This window comes from Miniopterus natalensis, chromosome 2 (genome assembly GCF_054644295.1).
Source record: "Miniopterus natalensis isolate mMinNat1 chromosome 2, mMinNat1.hap1, whole genome shotgun sequence".
NCBI classification, from domain to species: domain Eukaryota; kingdom Metazoa; phylum Chordata; class Mammalia; order Chiroptera; family Miniopteridae; genus Miniopterus; species Miniopterus natalensis.
The window spans coordinates 116,880,295-116,900,855 of NC_142082.1; the positions used below are offsets into that span (position 1 = coordinate 116,880,295).

The 20,561-nt window shown below is 36.3% G+C and overlaps 1 pseudogene; it reads right to left on the reverse strand.

Moving 5' to 3' along the window:
• Positions 1-2,184: 2,184 nt before the first annotated feature.
• On the reverse strand, positions 2,185-17,338 carry LOC107526859 (U1 small nuclear ribonucleoprotein A pseudogene; annotated as a pseudogene).
• Positions 17,339-20,561: the final 3,223 nt, after the last annotated feature.

The window sequence follows — 20,561 nt, forward strand, 5'->3', positions numbered from 1 at the left end:
TATTTAATTAAACTTCAATATGATGGATCCAAATAAACATAGCTGCAACTTAATTATTTTAATTAAAATTCAACAGATCCCAAACAGATCCTTAAATATGTGTTCTACAGTCTTTCATATAATGACTTATTCATATTTGTATCCATTCAGATCTAATTTAGTATTTAGACCAAATCAGGCATTAGATGTATGGTTATTTAAGCCTGTATATTTTCTGGAAAAAAAGAGAAATTGGATATCTCAAGCAATCTACAATTTACAATGGAAAATTTTAGGCTTGAGTGTTATGTTCATGCATATAACTTTTTGAAATCTTTGTTGTTGAGATTATTATCTGTCCTTTTCCCCCTTGCACCCAAGCACCTGATTCCCTCCCCGCCCCAGGCCTTCAGCATCCTATTGTCTGTGCTGTGGGCGAGGCATATACGCATATAAGGTCTTTGATTGATCTCTTAGAGCCCTCTCTGCCCGCATACCTCTAAGATTCATCAGTCTGTTCCATGTTTCCATACTTTTGGTTCTATTCTACTCATCAGTTTATTGTATTCATTAGAGTCAACATATAAGTGAGATCATGTGATACTTGTCTTTCTCTGCCTGGCTTATTTCACTTCGCATAATAACTCTCCAGGTCCCTCCATGCTGTCTCAAAGGGTAAGAAGCCCTTCTTTTCTATAGCTGCAGAGTATTCCATGGTGTAAATGTACCGTGGCTTTTCTATCCATTCATCTTCTGATGGGCATTTGGGTTGTTTCCAGAGTTTAGCTATTGCAAATAACGCTCCTATGAACATAGGGGTGCATATATTCTTTCTGATTGGTGTTTTGGGTTTCTTAGGATATATTACCAGAAGAGGGATCACTGGGTAAAATATACAAAGTACTCATACAACTCAACAAAAGGAAGACAAACAATACAATTAAAATATGGTCAAAGGATCTGAATAAACACTTCTCCAAATGGAACATTCAAATGGTCAAGAGACATATGAAAAAGTGCTCAATGTCACTAATCATCATAGATATGCGAATTAAAATGACAATGAGATACCACCTCACACCTGCCAGAGTAGCTACCATCAACAAATCAACAAACAAAAAGAGGTGGCGAGGGTGTGGAGAAAGGGGAACCCTGCTACACTGCTGGTGGGAATGCAGACTGGTGCAGCCACTATGGAAAACTGTGGAGTTCATGCATATAATTTTAAATTGAAAATGCATAGGTGAGATAAATGGTGATAGAAGGAGACTTGACTTAGGGTGATAAACACAAAATACAGTGTACAGATGATGTTTTGTGGAATTGTGCACCTGAAATCTGTATAAGGTTGTTAACCAGTATCACCCCAATAAATTCAATAAAAAGGAAAAAATGAATAATACACAACTTTTGCCATTTAAATTTTATAAATAAAAATCCAGAGCATAGTTGAGGATTTCCACACAATTTATTCAAAAGTTTTTTTCCTATTTCTTTTGAGATTAAACACGCTTCCACTTCTTCTATTCCATCAATGTGTTTGGCTTTTCAGACTAATCAGAAGTTTTCAAAATATAGTGATTACTTGAAATTAACCAACTGCTTTCTGCTCTGTAAATCTGGAATTAATTCTGATATGTATAAATAGTGAATGAAATCTGAAATATTTCAATGAAATTTGAAGTAAAATATGTTTATTTCAGTTAGTTTTATTGCCACAATTATTGACCTATTTATGTTGGGATTTCCACAATCATTATTTCAAAAGAAAACAAGAAATATTTTGTTGTTGTTTTGTTGTTTTTTTAAATTTCATTTTAAATGACTAAAAGTTGAAATGAAGAAAAATAAAAAGGCTTTCAGAATCTTCTATTAATACTTATTTTTAAATGCAATAATGATGCATCTAAAATTATATATATATATATATATATAGTTTTTATTTGAAGCCTTGAGTTTTACTTAAAATTTCTTGATTTTATTTATTTATTTATTTATTTAGTAGAAAATCAAAAAATACTTTAATTCTAGCCTAACAGAGCCAGGTGCAATGTCTGGGGACAGACTCTGGGTACAATGCTATGTGACCCCTCACACATGTGGCTCCAAGAAGGCCCCTAGGGGCACTTACCTTCAGGGGACCAAACCAAGGGGAAGAGGGGAGGCCCCCAAACCCGGGGTAGGGGCAGGCATGGGGAAAAGGTGCTACTTCTTGGCAAAGGAGATCTTCATGGCATTGTTCTGGGTGATTTTGATGCCCTGTAGGGAGTCAGGAGCAGCCCCTGCCTGAACCTCATTGTCAAACTCCTCCAAGGCGATGTTGTGCCACTCTGGGACCAGCCAGACCTCTTTGAAGCCAGGGAACTGGTTGAAAAGCATGGACAGATGAGCCCATTGGTCTCCTCTGGCAGGTAGGTGAGGAAGGAGGTGTGATTTGGTGGGTTTTCTAAAAGAGGCTAAGCAGGTGGCATCTGGCCGGGTATGACCTGCTGTGGGGGCATGGCTCCCGGTGGGATCTGGCCTGGTGCGAGACCTGGAGGTGGGATCATGCCAGGAGGCGGCATTAGGGAGGCTGGCCTGGCATGCGATGCATGATGCAGGGTGCCTGAGTCATTGTGGCATGCCCTGGAAAGGCCCCAGGATGGCTCCCGATACAGGGGTTACTGCCCCCGCCTGCACAGCCTTCTTGTCAGCTGGGGTCTGCTGGCTCTTGGGCTTCCTCTTCTCCTGCTTACGGTCCCGCTCCTCGAAGGTGCCCTTCATTTTGGCAATGATACACCATTCGGTCTTGGCCTCCTGGATGCGCATGGGCTTGTAGTAGGAGAGGAAACCCTGCATGGAGCGCAGGGCGTTGGTGGCACTGCTGACTTCCTTAAAGATGACAAAGGCCTGGCTCCGTGACACCAGGATATCCAGGATCTGGCCAAACTGGGAGAAGATGGCACATAGGGACTTTTTCAGCTCATCCTTCTTGAGATTCTCATTGAGGTTGTTGATATACATAGTATGGTTGGGGCGGGCCTCCAAACTGCCCTGGAGGGGGGTTGAATTATTTTTGATACTATGTTTTGCTCAGTTCCCTCTAGTCATTTTTTTTAATGTTTCTTTATCTTTATTGTTGAGACCATTACAGATGTCCCCCCTTTGAACCCCACTGATCCCCTCCACCCTCCACACTACATCCAACCCATCCCCAGGCCCTCCCCACACCAATGTCCACCTCCATGGGCCATGCCCATAAACATACAGGTTCCATGATTAACCTCTCCCCACCCACACCCCCCTCCCCACCTTTCCTCTGAGATCCCTCTTTGTTCCAAGCTTCTATGTCTCTGGATACACTTTGTTCATCACTTTGTTTATTATATTCCACATATAAGTGAGATCATGTGGTACCTGTCCTTCTCTAACTGGCTCATTTCACTTAGCATTTTACTCTCTAGTTCCCTCCATGCTGTACAAAGACCAAAAGGTCCTTCCTCTTCAGAGCCGCATAGTACGCCATGGTGTAAATGGGCCACAGCTTTTTTATCCACTCATCTAGTGATGGGCAGTTGGGTGGTTTCCAAATCTTAACTATTGTGAATTGTGTTGCTATAAACATAGGGGTGCATAATTTCTTTGTGATTGGTGTTTGGGGTTCCTTAGGATATATTCCTAGAAGTGGGATCACTGGGTCAAATGGCAGGTCAATTTTTAATCTTTCGAGGAAACTCCATACTGTTTCCATAGTGGCTGCACCAGTCTGTGTTCCCACCAGCAGTGCACAAGGGTGCCCTTTTCTCCACACCCTCACCAGCACTTGTAGTTTGTTGACTTGTTGATGGAGCCATTCTGACAGGTGTAAAGTGATACCACATTGTGGTTTTAATTTGCATCTCCCTGATGCTTAGTGACGTTGAGCATTTTTTCACATGTGTCTTAGCCATTTGTATGTCCTCTTTGGAGAAGTGTCTAGGTCCATTGCCCATTTTTCAATTGGATTGTTTGTCTTCCTTTTGTTAAGTTGTATAATTTCCATATATATTTTGGATATTAACTCTTTATCTGATGTGTCATTGGCATATATGTTCTCCCATACAGTGGGCTCCCTTTTCATTTTGTTGATGGTTTCCTTTGCTGTGCAGAAGCTTTTTATTTGTTTATTTTCTCCTTAGTTTTTCTTGCCCTAGGATACGTATCAGCAAACATATTGCTATGAGAAATGTCTCAGATTTTACTGCCTATGTTTTCCTCTAGGATTTTTATGGTTTCATGTCTTATATTTAAGTATTTTATCCATTTTGAATTTATTTTTGTGTAGGGTGTAAGTTGGTGGTCTAGTTTCATTTTTTTTGCATGTATCTGTTCAATTTTTCCAATACCACTTTTTGAAAAGACTGTCTTTACTCCATGGTATGTTCTTGCCTCCTTTGTCAAATATTAATTGACCATAATGGCATGGGTCAGTTTCTGGGTTCTCTGTTCTGTTCCACTGATCAATATGTCTGTTCTTGTGCCAATACCAGGCTGTTTTGATTACAGTGGCTTTGTAGCATAACTTGATATTTGGTACTGTGATCCGTCTAACTTTGTTCTTCTTTCTCAAGATTGCCATGGCTATTTGGGGTCCCTTTTGGTTCCAGATAAATTTTCAAAGTGTTTATTCTAGATCGGTGAACTACTCTGTTGGTATTTTAATAGGGATTGCATTGAATTTATAGGTTGCTTTGGATAATATGGACATTTTAATGATGTTAATTCTTCCAATTCATGAACATGGTATATTTTTCCATTTGTTTATATCTTCCTCTATTTCTTTTTTCAGTGTCCTGTAGTTTTCTGAGTAAAGGTCTTTTATATCTTTGGTTAAGTTTATTCCTAGGATTTTATTTTTTGGTTACAGTGGTAAATAGGATTTTTTTTTTAGTTTCTGTCTGAGAGTTCATTATTGGTATATAAAAATGCCATCAATTTCTGGGTGTTAATTTTATATCCTGCTACCTTGCTGAATTCATTTATTAAATCTAGTAGTTTTCTGGTGGAGTCTTTAGGATTCTCTATGTACAATATCATGTCATCTGCAAATAATGACAGTTTTGTTTCTTCCTCTCCAGTTTGGATGCCTTTTGTTTTCTTCTTTTCTAATCGCTGTGGCTAGTACTTCCAGTACGATGTTGAATACGAGTGTTGAAAGTGGACACCTCTGTCTTGTTCCTGTTCTTAGGGGAAATGGTTTCAGTTTTTGCCCGTTGACTATGATGTTGGCTGTAGCTTTGTCATATATGGCCTTTATTATGCTGAGGTATGATCCCTCTATTCCCACTTTGCTGAGAGTTTTTATCAAAAGTGGGTTTTGGATTTTATCGAATGCTTTTTCTACATCTCTTGATATGATCATGTGATTTTTGTCTTTCAGTTTGTTTATGTGATGTATCATGTTTATTGATTCCTGAATATTGTACCAACCTTGCATCCCTGGAATAAATCCCACTTGGTCATGGTATATGATCTTTTTAATATATTGCTGGATCCAATTTGCTAATATTTGTTGAGGATTTTGGCATCTATGTTCATCAGGGATATTGGCCTGTAATTCTCTTTCTTTGTAGTGTCTTTATCTGGTTTTGGAATTAGGCTAATGCTGGCCTCATAAAAAAAGTTTGGAAGTGTTCCTTCCTCTTGGATTTTTTGAAATAATTTCAGGAGAATTGGTGTTAATTCTTCTTTGAATGTTTGCTAAAACTCCCCTGTGAAGCCATTCAGGCAGGGCTTTTGTGTGCTGGGAGCACTTTGATTACTGCTTCAACTTCGTCAGCAGCTATCAGCCTATTTAGACTTTCTGACTCTTCCTGATTGAGTTTTGAAAGGTTGTATTTTTCTAGGAATTCATCCATTTCATCCAGGTTGTCCATCTTGGTGTCATATAGTTGTTCATAGTATTTTCTTACAATACTTTGTATTTCTGTTGGGTCAGTTGTTATTTCACCTCTTTCATTTCTGATTTGGTTTATTTGGGTCCTCTCTCTTTGTTTCTTGATGAGTCTGGCTAAAGGTTCATTAATCTTGTTTATTTTTTCAAAGAACCAGCTCTTGGTTTCATTGATCTTTTGTATTGTGTTTTTAGTCTCTATGTCATTTATTTCTGCTCTGATCTTTATAATTTCTTTCCTTCTACATACTCTGGGATTTTCTTGTTGTTCCATTTCTAAGTTTTTGAGTTGTACAGTTAAAGAGTCTATTAGAAGTCTTTCTTGTTTTTTGAGGTAGGCTTGTAGTACTATAAACTTCCCTCTCAGGACTGCTTTCATTGTGTCCCATAGTTTGGAGTTGTGTGTTCATTTTCATTTGTTTTCAGGAAGTTTTTGATTTCTTTCTTAATCTCTTTGGTAACCCATTCATTATTTAAAAACATGCTTTTCAGTCTTCGTGTGTTTAAATGTCTTTTAGTGTTTTTATTGTAGTTGATTTCTAGTTTCATGCATCGTGATCCAAGGCGATGCTTGATATGATTTCAATCTTCTTGAACTTATAGAGGCTTATATTGTGTCCTAACATGTGGTCTATCTTTGAAAATGTCCTCTGTGCACTTGAGAAGAATGTATATTCTGCAGCTTTGGAGTAGAATGTTCTGTAAATGTTGATTAAATCCATCTGATCTAGTGTGTTATTTAGGGTCGCTGTTTCCTTGTTGATTTTTTGTCTGGAAGACCTATCCAGTGAAATCAGTGGGTGTTAAAGTCCCCAAGTATGACTGTATTGCTGTCAATCTCTCCCTTAAAGTCCTCTAGAAGTTATTTTATAAATTTAGGTGCTCCTACATTGCATGCATATATGTTTATCAGGGTTATATCCTCTCGCTGGATTGATCCCTTTAGTATTATGTTATGACCTTTCTTGCCTCTTGTTATGGTCTTAATTTTGAAGTCTATTTTGTCTGATATGAGTATTGCTACCCCAGCTTTTTTTTTCATTTCCATTTGCATGGAAATTTTTTTTCCATCCCTTCACTCTCATTCTGTGTGAGTCTTTTGTTCTGAGATGGGTCTCTTGTAGACAGCATATAGTTGTGTTATGTTTTCTTACCCATTTAGCCATCCTATATCTCTTTATTGGGGCATTTAATCCATTTACATTTAAGGTTATTATTGAAAGATACTTATCTACTTACATTTTGTTTCTTTATAGTTGTTTATCATTCTCTTTATTTCTATGTCTAATTATAGCAGTCCCTTTAACATTTCCTGTAATGCTGGTTATGTAGTGATAAAGTCTTTTAACCTTTTTTTTTTTTTTTTTTTTTTTGCCTGGGAAGCTCTTTATTTCACCATCCATCTTGATTGATAATCTTGCTGGATAGGGTAGTCTTGGTTTCAGATCCTTCTTTTGCATTACCTTGAATACTTCATGCCCTTCCCTTCTGGCCTGTAGAGTTTCTGATGAGAAGCCAGATGACAGCCTTAAGGGGGCTCCTTTGTAGGTAACAGTTTGCTTTTCTCTAGCTTCCTTTAAGATTCTCTCTTTGTCTTGGATTTTTCACATTTTAATTATGATATGCCTGGGCATGGGTCTCTTTGGATTCTTCTTACTTGGGACTTTCTGTGCCTCCAGAACCTGTGTGTCCTTTTCCCTTGATCAGGTTAAGAAAGTTTTCTGCCATTATTTCATCAAACATGTTCTCTAACCCCCTGCTTACCTTCAGCCTCTTCTGGCACTCCTATAATATGAATATTATGTTTTATGCTGTCCCACAGCTCCCTTAGACTGTCCTCTGTTTTTTTAATTGTTTTTGGTTTTTGGTTCTCTGATTTTTTTCTACTCTGTCTTCTAATTCACTGATCTGACCCTCAGCATCTTCTAATCTGCTGTTTATTCCTTCTCTTGTATTCTTTATTTCTACTGTCATTCTTCATTTCTGACTGGTCATGTTTCATAGTTTCAAAATCTTTTTTCATGCTGTTGAGCATCTTTACAATCAGTATTCTAAACTCTATATCTGAGAGGTTGCTTATCTCTGTTTCTTTTCGCTCTTTTTCTGGAGACTTCTCTTTTTCTTTCATTCAAGGCTTGTTTTGGTCTCCTCATTTTGGCTAAATGTTAGGTAGATCTGCTAGGATTCTCAGTCTTTTTGGAGGGTCTCTGATACAGGCCAATGTCAGACATAATTTGTGACTGGCCCTGAGTACCCTGTTTGGGGATATCAACCACCCCAATCTTGAGGTCTCCATTGCTGGGGTTGAATACATTTGTACAGGATCAAGAAGCACACCAAGGTCTGCTTTTCTAAGGCTCAGGTTTCAAACAGATCAGGCAAAAACTCAAAGCACCCTAAGGTCTGCCTCAGTCTGCAGACTTGTTAATCTGATCCTCTTAATGAGCCTCAGGCTGTAGAAGCTCCACAGGGTGGGGGCAACTAGTTGTTATCATTCTCTTAACAAGCCTCAGGCTGTAGAAACTCCTCTGGGCAGGGCAAGAGGCCCTCCAGTAGGGTGGGGCAATCGCTTCCCCATCAGGCAAAAGCCAAAAGTTTGCCTCCCAAGAAAGATATCCCTCACAGTCTGGAGGAACGACTCTCCCCAGACTCTCCACACAGCTCCATTCCACCCCACTCCCCCTCTTCCAAAGCCGAAGGTGAGTGGCTGCACATGAAACATTGTGCAATGGCTCTTTAAGAGGATGCCTGCAATTCCAGCTGTCTCTCCCTGGCAGATAGAAACCCAGCTGCTTTTCACAGCCAGATGTTATGTGGGCACCTTTCTCAGTTCTGGTGCTCTTGGCTGGGAAGCCCAGCCTGGGGTTTATGCCCCAGAGTCCTCAGTGGGAGCCCCCCCCCAGCTGAGATATCCCTCGGGACCTTCAGCTTCTGCCTGTGGGAGCCCAGCCAGCCCTCTCATGTCCGCACTTCCTACCAGCCTCCTTGCAGTCTCCACTTTTCCTCTTTGGTTACGAGGGTGATCGCAAGCTCATCTTCAGTTGGTTTTCAGGATTTTTTTCTCTGTTTTAGTTGTAAATCCAGATTAGTCCAGGGAGAGTGTCAGTGTAGCTTCCACTCAGTCTGCTGCCATCTTGGATCTTGCCCCCTCTAGTCATTTTTACACAGTTCTTTTAATTGTTGCCCTGAATTGCTACCTTCTCTAGTTTTTTGTGGCAGGTTCTGATTTTTGGTTTTTCCATTTAATATACTTTTTTTCAATTTTTTCCCCTGAATCTTATATTTTTCTTTCTAGGGACAGTATTTGTTTTGTTTAGCAATTAATTATTTGATTATATTGAGAATGAAGCAAAACAGAGAGGGTAATAAGTGTTCTTCATTCATGACTGAAACTTGTGAACTGATACGCTTCATTCTAGTATGAGTTCGTGAAGTCTTCCATTTTTACTGAGCACCCACTGATGTCAAAATTCAAAGGATTTATTCTGAGCAGTTCCCATCCTTCCCAGACATATAATTATATTTGTTTATGTGTATTTATCTAGGAGGTAGATGCTTGGCCTCGAATCATCTTGCACACAGAAATGGGGAGAGAGAAGTGCTGTCAAATGACCTGCCTTCCATATCAGGGCACCTCCATCTCCTCCAGAGAGCCCCAAGGTTCAGCATTGGCAGATCACCTTTCTCTTCTTTCTTTAGGCTTCTCTGAGCATGTCCTGTACTGTGGATTCCAGTGCTCTGCTTTATCAGCCAAGACACTTCTAACTATTCTTCTTCCAGGTATTGGTGGAAACAAATTTCCCATTAATGCCCCTCTCCAATGTTCTGTTTATTGATTCAGGTTTATGTTTTTCAAATAATTTTAATGAGGTTCCAGGAGGGTAAGCAGATTAATTTAGTTCCAAATGTTACAACAAAATCCCCAACTATCTTTTTAATGTTATTTTGATTAGTCTGAATCTTTGGCAAGAGGTAGTATCTTACTCATATGTCCTTTCTTAGTTTTGGCATAGTGTTCAGTTCAGAGTTGGCACTCAGTGATGTTCATTTGAGAAATTAATATTTCTCTGCAAAAGGTTCCTTTTTCTACGTTCTTACTGTTCTTAAGATGTTGAAAGAAATTCTCTATCTACATGTGTGTATGCATTCTTGTTTTTCTATAATTCCCCAACAAGACATCTAAGAAAATGTCACTGAACTTCCTCTAACTCATTCCAGTTTTGTTAAACACATATCCATCACACCATGGGCTTTGGAAGGAGAGTACATTAAGAGCACCAAAATGAAAATATTTTTAATATGGGTTAATTATTAAATACTCCCAAGTGGTTTATGTCATTAATCAAGAAATCCATTAACTTAGCTATTCAAACATATTTAAAAGAAGTTGAGAAGGAATTAGGTAATTGTGGATGAAAACAAACATGTCAAAATTAAATTTAGGGCAAAACCATCATATGTCCAACATTTATTTGTGGTTAAAAACTGGACAGGTACATACAAAGAAAATAAAACCCGACCACCAACTTATGCCATACACAAGAATAAACTCAAAATGTATAAAAGACTTAAATATAAGTCGCACAACCATAAAAAGAAAATATAGTCAGTAAAATATCAGACATCTCTCATAGCAATATGTTTGCTGATATATCTCCTAAGGCAAGGGAAACAAAGGAAAAAAGTAAACAAATGGGACTACATCAAACTAAAAAGCTTCTGCATGGCAAAGGAAACCATCAACAAAATGTAAAGGGAGTCCACTGTATGGGAGAATATATTTGCCAATAATACATCTGTTAAGGGGTTAATTTCCAAAAAATATAAATAAGTTATAGAACTCAACACCAGGAAGACAACCCAAATAAAAAATGGGCAAACAACCCAATTAAAAAACACACAAACACACGGAGGATAAATACCACATTACAAAACTTTTTATGAGTTAACAATGAGGTCAGGAAAAAATCAAAACATATCATGAAACAAATAAAAATGAAACCAAAGCAACCCCAAATTTATGGGACTCAGTATCAGCAGTCCTAACAGGTAAATTCATAGCAATGAAGGCCTACCTCAAGAAACATACAAACAAACAAAATGTCATATAAACACTGTAATCTTACATCTAAAGGAACTATAAATAGAACAAGAAAGCCCCCAGGGGGTAAAAGGAAAGAAGTAATGAAGATCAGAGCTAAAAAATAATACTAATAAAACCTAAAACAAAACAAATGAACAAACAAACTAAAAACAATACAGAAGACCAATGAAACCAAGAGCTGGTTTTTTGAAAAGATGAACAAGATTGAAAAGACTTAGACTAGACCCATCAAGCAAAGAAAAAGATAGAAGGCTCAAATAAATAGAATCATAAATGAAAGAGGAGAAGCAACAACAGACACCCCTAAAATACAAAGGATTATAAGAAAATATTTCAAACAACTATATGCCAACAAATTGGGCAATCTGGAAGAAATGGATAAATTTCTAGAAACATACAATCTTCCAAAATGGAATAATTGAATAAAAAGAAACAGAAAATCTAAACAGAGTGATTACAACCAAGGTAATCTAAGCAGTAATTTAAAAAAAAAAACACCTCCCAACAAACAAAATTCCTGGACAGGATGGCTTCACAGCTGAATTTTATCAGGCATTCAAAGAAAAACTAACACATATTCTTCTCAAAATATTTCAAAAAATTTTAGGAGAGGGAAGTCTCCTGAGCTTATTTGATGAGGCCAGTATTACCCTAATTTCAAAACCAAATAAAGACAATTTTCATATCATGATTTTGTTTAAAAAACTCATTTACTTTACACTTCTCTTTCATTCTTCTCATGTGGTAAAATGAGTTCATGGTGTTGTGAGCAGCAATACCATGTAGATGATAACAACAATAGAGGCTACAAAGAAACAAGAATAGAAGGAATTTGGATCCCTGAATGACTCTGTAGGACAGAGTACAGGTCCACTCTCAACCACTTGCTTATCTATGGACATCTACTATGAGGCAAAAATAAACTTTAACCTGGTTTGAAGCGATTTACTTTGGGATGTCTTTTTTCAATAGTAAGTTCTATATAGAAATTACCAAAAAAACTAACTGTGTTGCCAATTTATTTTTTTTTTGTTTTTTTTTTAAATCTCTGAAATATATAATGCAGGCTTTGAAATTTGGAGAGCACACAGTATTGCAGTCTAAAAAGCTGGTGATTCTCAGTATGTTATGGCAAACATTTAGTCAAATTGTTTTTTAACCTGGAAGGCAGACCACATGCACACCAAGTCTATAGCAATAGTGAAAATGGATGAAAATCCAATAGCTTTAGATCTCTCATAGGTTTAGAAAAGTTATTGAAATGTACTTAGCAGAGATATTAGTCTTCTTCCGACATTTTCTCTGAGGCCCCTCATTAAGAATTTTAGCCATATATTTGTCAGACCTGCTGCAAAGATTAGTCTAAGAGAGGTGTTCCAGATGGCTTATTGTTTCAGAGGACCTCATTAAAAATAGGAGACAGATAATCCAAGCATAGAATTCAGTAAACAAAAGAAGAGAATTAGTAGACTTAAAAAATGATGTCAAGACTAGATCTTTGGGTTTGGTTACTCAAATGAAATTTTCTGGAAATGAATAGGTTAGAAATCTACTACATAATTTGATTGTCAGAGAAAGAAATCTAAAATACAAAATTATCTATGATTATATCATTCCTATAAATGCCCTCAGACTCTAAAGCCTACCCTAGCAAGAAAGTTCATCATCCCTTTGTGAAGGCACACATCCCAACACTCTTTTAAACTTGGCCATGCAGAACAACTGATGCATAAGTCAGTGTAGACTAAATTTTGCCACTAGCTCAAAATCTCTATAACATAAAATAATTGTTAAGTATAAAGTTTTATACTTGGACCTACAAAATTTGGTGTGAAATTAGACCTCTCCCCAAGGCAAGTGAACCCTGTGTCAACATATGTTTCCACCATCATAATGATGTTTCACATATTTCAATGGCCAAATAATGTCATGTGACCATATGTAACTTCAAAAGGACATGTAAAAACAATTTTCCTTCTGTCTATTTATAAGTAGAGGGGAGCTCGTTAGTATTGAATATTAATATATCTACCCCAAATCAATAAGAAAATATATCTCCAAGAGCAAAATCTAGAAGAACAAGGCACAATACAGTTACCTCCAGAGAAAGGAACCAGGCATAGCCTAATGGGCGCAAAGAGCTTACTCTATTGACAGAACAGGATTTTCCCTGATTCCTGCCTAACAGAAATTGATAACAGTGTGTTTCCTTTTCTCTTTTTTCCAAATGGAAGCTATTTTTGTATTCAGCAAGTTTCAATTTCTTTGTTGTATATTCAATGTGAGAAGATTAATAGCATTTTTAAAATTTATAAATTATGTTTAGAATCATATGCAGACTGAGTAAAAGAGATATCACATTATTTAGCAATCCTGCATTTTGAACTGGGTGAAGTAAGTTCATGGGATTTTGGATTTTCTTCATTGGAAAGAGAGTAAATGGGTTCTATGAATGGGGAAATAATATGAATAAACATTTGGTGAAACAGAATTGAAGATGATTACAGAGAAAGCTAAGTGTCCTGAATCCATTATAATCTTCCTCTTGTTTGATTGAAAACCTAAGTACACGACTATCTTCGTCATTTTCGGTCCTATGAGCAGCATATGACATGGCAGAATTAATGAGAAGGAGCTTTCAACTCCAGATTAAGTGGAAAAGTGTTAAGAGCTGTCAAGGAGCATCTTCACACATGATCCAGTTGGGCATCTGCAAAAGGAAGAATGGAAGATAGTGATGGATAATAAGAGTCTGAGAGTTTAGTGCAGCTTTTGAGGAAGTATATGCCAACCCAAAAAGGAGCTCCAGATGATGGATTAACTGTTAGAAGGGTTCCAAGTTTAGCAGAAATGGTCTAGTTATAGTACCTCAACAAGTTCTATCATTGGCTCTGTGCAGGCCCAGGATAGCATGGCCTTGGTTGAACAGCTATAGTGCATCCAAAGGTGCAGGAACTGGATGCTGCCAAACTACTGCATTCCTCATGGCACCTTCTCTTACAGGGAGATCAGAGTGACCTATTTCCATGACTGACACATTACTCAACTAGAAATTGCTTTTATCAGTCTCTCTCAACTTTAGGTGTGGCCATACAATTGATCTTGATCAATAGAATAAAAGCAGAAGTAATTTTTGCAACTTGAGTATAGCATTTTATAAGGCAACTGCTTGCTTTCCATTTTCTCTGTTTCTCTCATTACAAAGGTTAAAATTTGTATGATATTATGTGAAATAAGATAAGACTCTACATGATGATAAATCAAAATGTTATAAGAAAATTTAGTCTCTTTATGACCTTCAGGTGGGCTGTTTTTCATGCTGGTTTAGAGACCCATTTCTAGATCAACAGACCATCTCTAGACTGTTATTTGAAAGATAACTAAGCTTCTATCTTGTTTGGTGCAGAGATTTTAGAGTCTCTTTATAGAAGCAGTTAAACCTACCCAATTCAAATAAGCATCACTCCAGTATAAAACAGGGGTAACCAAGATTCAAAAATTTATTTCTCAAATTTCCATTGCTAGTAATCAGTAGAACTAGTGCTCAAATTCTAATTGTGGAATAAGGCCTAACTAGAATTATGATTAGTTCTTGGAAATCCTTCATAGATTCAGACAACTGGAGTTTAAATTTTAGCTCTACTATTTACTAGTTCTGTGATCTTTGAAAAGCCATTAAATGTCTCTAAATCTCAATTTCTTCTCTCTACTTTGATGTCGTCATTATAACTGCACATATTTCATAAGATACAAAGATTAAATAATAAGTAAAGAGCATACTATTCCTAATAAATATAAAATTTAAATATTAATCATAATTATTCAGTGCTATTAGTATTCTCTTTCTATAACCTTTGCATTACTCTCTTGTTCCCTAACTCTTCTAACCCCACATTTATCTGTGCCCCTTTTTGGAGATGCACAAATATAGTAGTTAATATTATTTAATAACCCCACTCTAATTCCAAAACACTGAATAGACTATGTATGTTATTTGTTTTTTGTGTGTGCTTTTTTAATCCTTACCCGAGGATATTTTTCCCATTGCTTTTCAGAGAGACTGGAAAGGAGGAAAGGAGAGAGGGAGAGAGAAAGAGAAGGAGAAACATCGATGTGAGAGAGATACATCGATTGGTTGCCTCCCACACTTGCAGCCGAGGTCTATGCCCTTGTATAGAACTCTGGACCCTTCAGTCCATGGGCCGATGCTCTAACCACTGAGCAAAATGGACTAGGACTATATTTTAATAGCTTACAATTCACAGAAATGACAGAAATATTGAAGGAGTATAGAGGGATGTCAACAAAGAGTTTAAAGTGTTCAGACAGCAATTAAAAATATGATGAATAATGAACTACCTATCAATAACTGTACAAATTTGTTAATAAAATATGACCAGTGACTCAGGCAAGCATTCAAGAAAAATAAAGGATTTAAATGCTCTTTGTCCATGTAGAAGAGATATTGTCCATGAGGAAAAAAAATAGATAGTATAAAGTTAGAACAAGTATGGGCTATTTGTTTAAGTGATTGTTCAAACATATTTTTAGGGATATAAAACTGGACAATGAGTTTAGTCATATAGGGAGGGGCAAAGGAAACATATTTTATGACAATGAATTTTTGAAAGAACATCTTTAAAATTCTGTAATTTTAATAGGCTCATTGGGCTCAAAGTGCATTTGGCTTCTGAATAGGACTAGAATTGACTGGAGGCATTTCCATTTGGAGACGATATGTTCAGGCACAAATTTGCACACGCCATCTGTGATTAAATATGGAAATACCTATCAGAAATGAGAGGTTAACTAGACTCTCTTGGTCTAAGTCATGTTCCTCTAAATTGCTGTTCTAGATGTTTGTTTTTAACCATCTGCACATTTAAGCTCATTATTTTCTTTTCTGTTTTCTTATTTATCTTTCCCTAAAGATAAACCTCAAGCTCTAAGTTGGTTCTGGTTTGAACAGAATGAAACTTTTATTATAAACAAACAAACAAACAAAAAATTACTATTTTCCTGTTGGTTATAGGAAGTGTATAAAGTAGATTAAATTGACTCAACATCTTTGTCTCTTTCTGGTAAAAACCAAAAATATTACTCCCGCACGCAAGGCCAATCCCACCATCTCTACTCCATGTTCTATGGCCTCCTCCCTATGTCTCGTACTAAGTCTTTCTCATCATTATTTAACCATGTCCTAATTTTGAAAACAAAACAAATCAAATCTCCCTTAAATTCATGAGCCTTTTGGATATAATTGTCTCATTCATACCCAGGAAACAAATTATCTCTTTTTACACCCACTAAGCCTTATTTTCAACTTTTATTTATTTTTAAAAATTAATTAATTTATTTTTGTTGATCCTCACCTGAGGATATTTTTCCCATTGGATTTTAGAAAGAGTGGGAGGGAGGGAGAGAGTGGGAGAGAGAGAGAGAAACATCAAGACACATTGATCCATTGCCTCCTGTTCATGCCCCAACTGGGGCCGGGGATGGAACCTGCAACCCAGATATGTGTCCTTGACCAGGAATCAAACCAGTATTCCTTTGGCCAACCAGACACTCTAATCACTGAGCCACACTGGCCAGGGCTCAACTTTTATTTACTTCACAAACTTTTACAAATTGGCATCTATGCTCAGGTTATTACTGAATCAAGTTTGATTAAAGTGCTGAATGATCACTTTGTAGAAAAATTGACTTTCAGTTATTTCTCTTGGTTTCTCTTGACTTGACACTGTCAACTACCATTCATCTTCAGATGCTTTTTGCCTTGATATCTGGGACAACACATCTTTCCACATTTCCCCTTAACAATATAGTAACTTCTCCATCTATTTCATGGCCTTTTCCCCTTTGCTCAGTTATTTTCTGTTAGTATCCTCCAGTTTTCAACACCCACCATCGTGTCTTCCAATGACACATTCTTCTTGGTGAAAACTTCTTGACTTCACTCATCATCTATATGCTCATTAGTGTAATTTTAAAAATCTGCCCACAGTTCTATCCTGAGATTATATTTCCATATCTAATTCTGTAATAGAAATTATGATTTAGAAACCCTTTAAGAAATCTTTCACTCTATGTCTACACAAATAAATTAATTATCTCCCACTTACCACAGAGTTTCTCCCTTTCCTGTTATTAACAGAGAAGGATATTGTGTAATTGCCAGTGTCTGAAACCAGAAATCGACTATTCTCTCTCTGTCATCCCTGCATCCAAACAATGACTAAAGTACTTTCACTTTTTTATTTCAAATGATGGTCACCTCTCATCAGGTTAATTCCACAGCCTTCTAATTGTTCCTTCTTTGCCTTTCCTCCACTCTTCTCCATTCTCCAAATTGCTGTTCAGAATGTTCTATATACCAATATAATCACATAATTCCCTTTTTTAATCCTTCATTGATGGGAGAATCGATAATAATTCAAAGCAAACTAGAAAAGCACATTACCATAGATATTAAATAATCATGTTAAATTAATAGAACACATAATTATTTTGCATTAAATTGGCCAACTAGATAGAAATACAATTTCCCGTATAGTCATAGAAGAGCATATTTTGCCTCACACTAGCAGCCTCCACCAAAACTGTAGCTCTATAGTTTCTATGTAATATAGTGGGAACTGGGTTGCAGGTATGAAGAATTCAGTGTAAGTCCTCATCATGTCTCTGGTTCAAAACATTACTATAAAGATAATATAATAAGGTAAAATTATTTTTCACTCTATATAGATGGTTTAAAATGTAAATATTTTTATTCATATTACTGTTCTCTGCCGTCTTTCACTAACTCATTGTGGTTATGCTTTTCTATATGCTTCTTCTATCCCTGCTCTTTGCTGTAATTAAAACCTAATTCTCTCTTTACATCTTTAAATAATCTTTTAAAAATTACTGTTTAGATTTATTTAAGACTTCCTAGAATATAACAACAGCTGTTTCACATTTTCCAGCGGTCAATTGTGTTAGCAACCTGACAACTCATACTTTTAACCATTCAGAATCCTGGCCCACATAGTTACTTAATGCTTATGCAGAACCCTTATTATTTCACCCATTACTAACCAGTATTGTGTAGCAAACTTCAACCAAGGATCTTTAATTCATGCATAATTTCTGCTTTACTCAAGTCATGATACATTTACATTTGCTCAAATCCAATTTCTACTCTAGAATCACTTGCCATATTCACGACACTAAATATGTTATTGAATGAATGAAGTCAAATCAAGATAAGTATTGAGTGTATGTTAGGTGCTTTGTTTGTGGTGTTTTGCTATTGAAATAAAGATAACTAAGTTAGGGCTATCAAGAAGTTAATATGGCAGTAAAGCCAATGCATATAGCTATTTTAAGAAAATTAGCAATAACTTGGATAAAGTTGGATGTATATTAAGGAGGAGGTTTGTGGTAGGAGATATTGAAATGACAGATGGTATTCCACAGAATATAAGGAAGAAATGAGAGTTTTCTTTTTTGTCCATTGCTCTTAATGTGTTTTTTATTTATTTCTTGATCCTCAATGGTTAGAACACTAGCACAAAGTGGGCAATGCTTTTTTTTAATGAACTGCTTCTCTTGAGGAGAAAGAAAAGGCTTCAAAAAGATCTGATATGACTATTGAACAAATAACTCATAATTCTATGATCAAGATATGCAAAATGATGGCAGTGCTGGGGAGCCTTGGTTGGCCTTCGATAGCCATCCCACCATCCCTGTCACCACTATTGGGACCTGGGGTGTAGGGACCCATCTGTGCAGAAAGACCTTCCTCCTGGGAAAAGGGGGTGTGGCAGAAAGGGGGCACACCCTCGCCTGTCATGCCACCCACCATCGTGGGGAACCTGGTACTAAACCATTCCTGGAGGTATAATGTTATCTAATATTAATAAATACAAGGCTATAATAATTAAAATAGCATGGCACTTGCATAAAAACAGACACAAAGATCAATAGAACAGAACAGAGAACCAAGAACTAAACTCATGTTTATATAATCAATTAATCTATGGCATAGGATGCGAGAATATACAACAGCATAAAGACTTTCTCTTCAATAAACAGCATTGGGAAAACTGAACAGACATGAAAATGAATGAAACTGGATCACTTTCTTACACTATATGTAAGAATAAACTCAAAATGGAAAAAAGACTTAAAAGTAAGACCCAAAATCATCAAACTCCTTGAACAAAAATATAGTAAACTCTTTGCAATTGCTCTTTGTAATATATATATTTTTGATATGTCTCCTCAGGCAAGAGAAACAAAAGAAAAAATAAACAAGTGGGACTACATCAAACGAAAACATTTTTCAACAGTTAAGGAAACCATAAACAAAATGAAAAGAGAACCTACTAATTGGAAGAAGATATTTGCCAATGATACAACCAATGAGGGGTTCATAGAAACTCATACAACTTAACACACACACAAAAAAAAATTGGGCAGAGAACCTAAGTAGAAATTTTTAAAGACGACATATAGATGGCTAACAGAAAGGAAAAATGCTCAACATCAGTAATCATCAGGTAAATGCAAACCACAATGAAATATCACCTCAGATAAGTCAGACTGGCTATTATGAATAAATCAACAAATAACAAGTGTTGGTGAGGGTGTGGAGAAAAGGAGGTCCTTCAGGCACTGTTGGTAGGATTGTAAATTGATGCAGCCACTATGAAAAACGGTGTGGAGTTTCTTCATAAAATAAAAAATATAACTATCATGTAACCCAGCGATTCCACTTCTAGGTATTTATCTAAAAAAGTCTAAGTCACTAACTCAAAAAGAAATATATACCCCTATGGTCATTGCAGCATTATTTACAATAGCCAAGATATGGTGCACATAAAAATTTGATATTTAGGATATTCCAGAAAACTTTTTAAAAACATAATATACTTAAATCTTTATGCATTTATATATTGCTCCCAATAAAATTAAGGAAAATTATAAAAAAGGATAGGTGATATGAGTTTTAAGCAATACCATGAGTGTTGATGTTTCATATTATGCAAAAAACAAGTGTATAGAATGAAAATATGATTTAATATTCCTTAAAGAATCTTCTGAGTACTTTCAAAATTATCAGAAAAATAACTTGATATTTTCTATCATTTAATTTTTAAAGGAAATTCTTTTTATTTGCTAACGAACATATTACCGGTGTTCCTTTTATGGGTTTTGTAGATTTAATTTTTAGTTATGATAGGTAAGTTATAGACACTCCATTCTTATGAATTGGAACAAAAGAAGAAAAAGCAATCTGGAAGAAAAAAAATTTTCAAAGGCAGAATGAAAGAGACTTTCATGATTTTAATAAGCAAATAAAAATCTTGTGAAATAAATGAATGATCAAGAAATAACATAAAAATGAAAAGTTAAATAGAATAGGTGTGATATCTTTAGGTTAATTGTCCATGTCAGAGAGGACGATGAACAGAAGGAATCTAGGGACTTTGGAGAACTCACACCTCCATAATAAAACAGAGTTAATGTGCTCTGCATCAACAAGTTTACTTACTACCATCTATCTGCTCATGTCTTTTT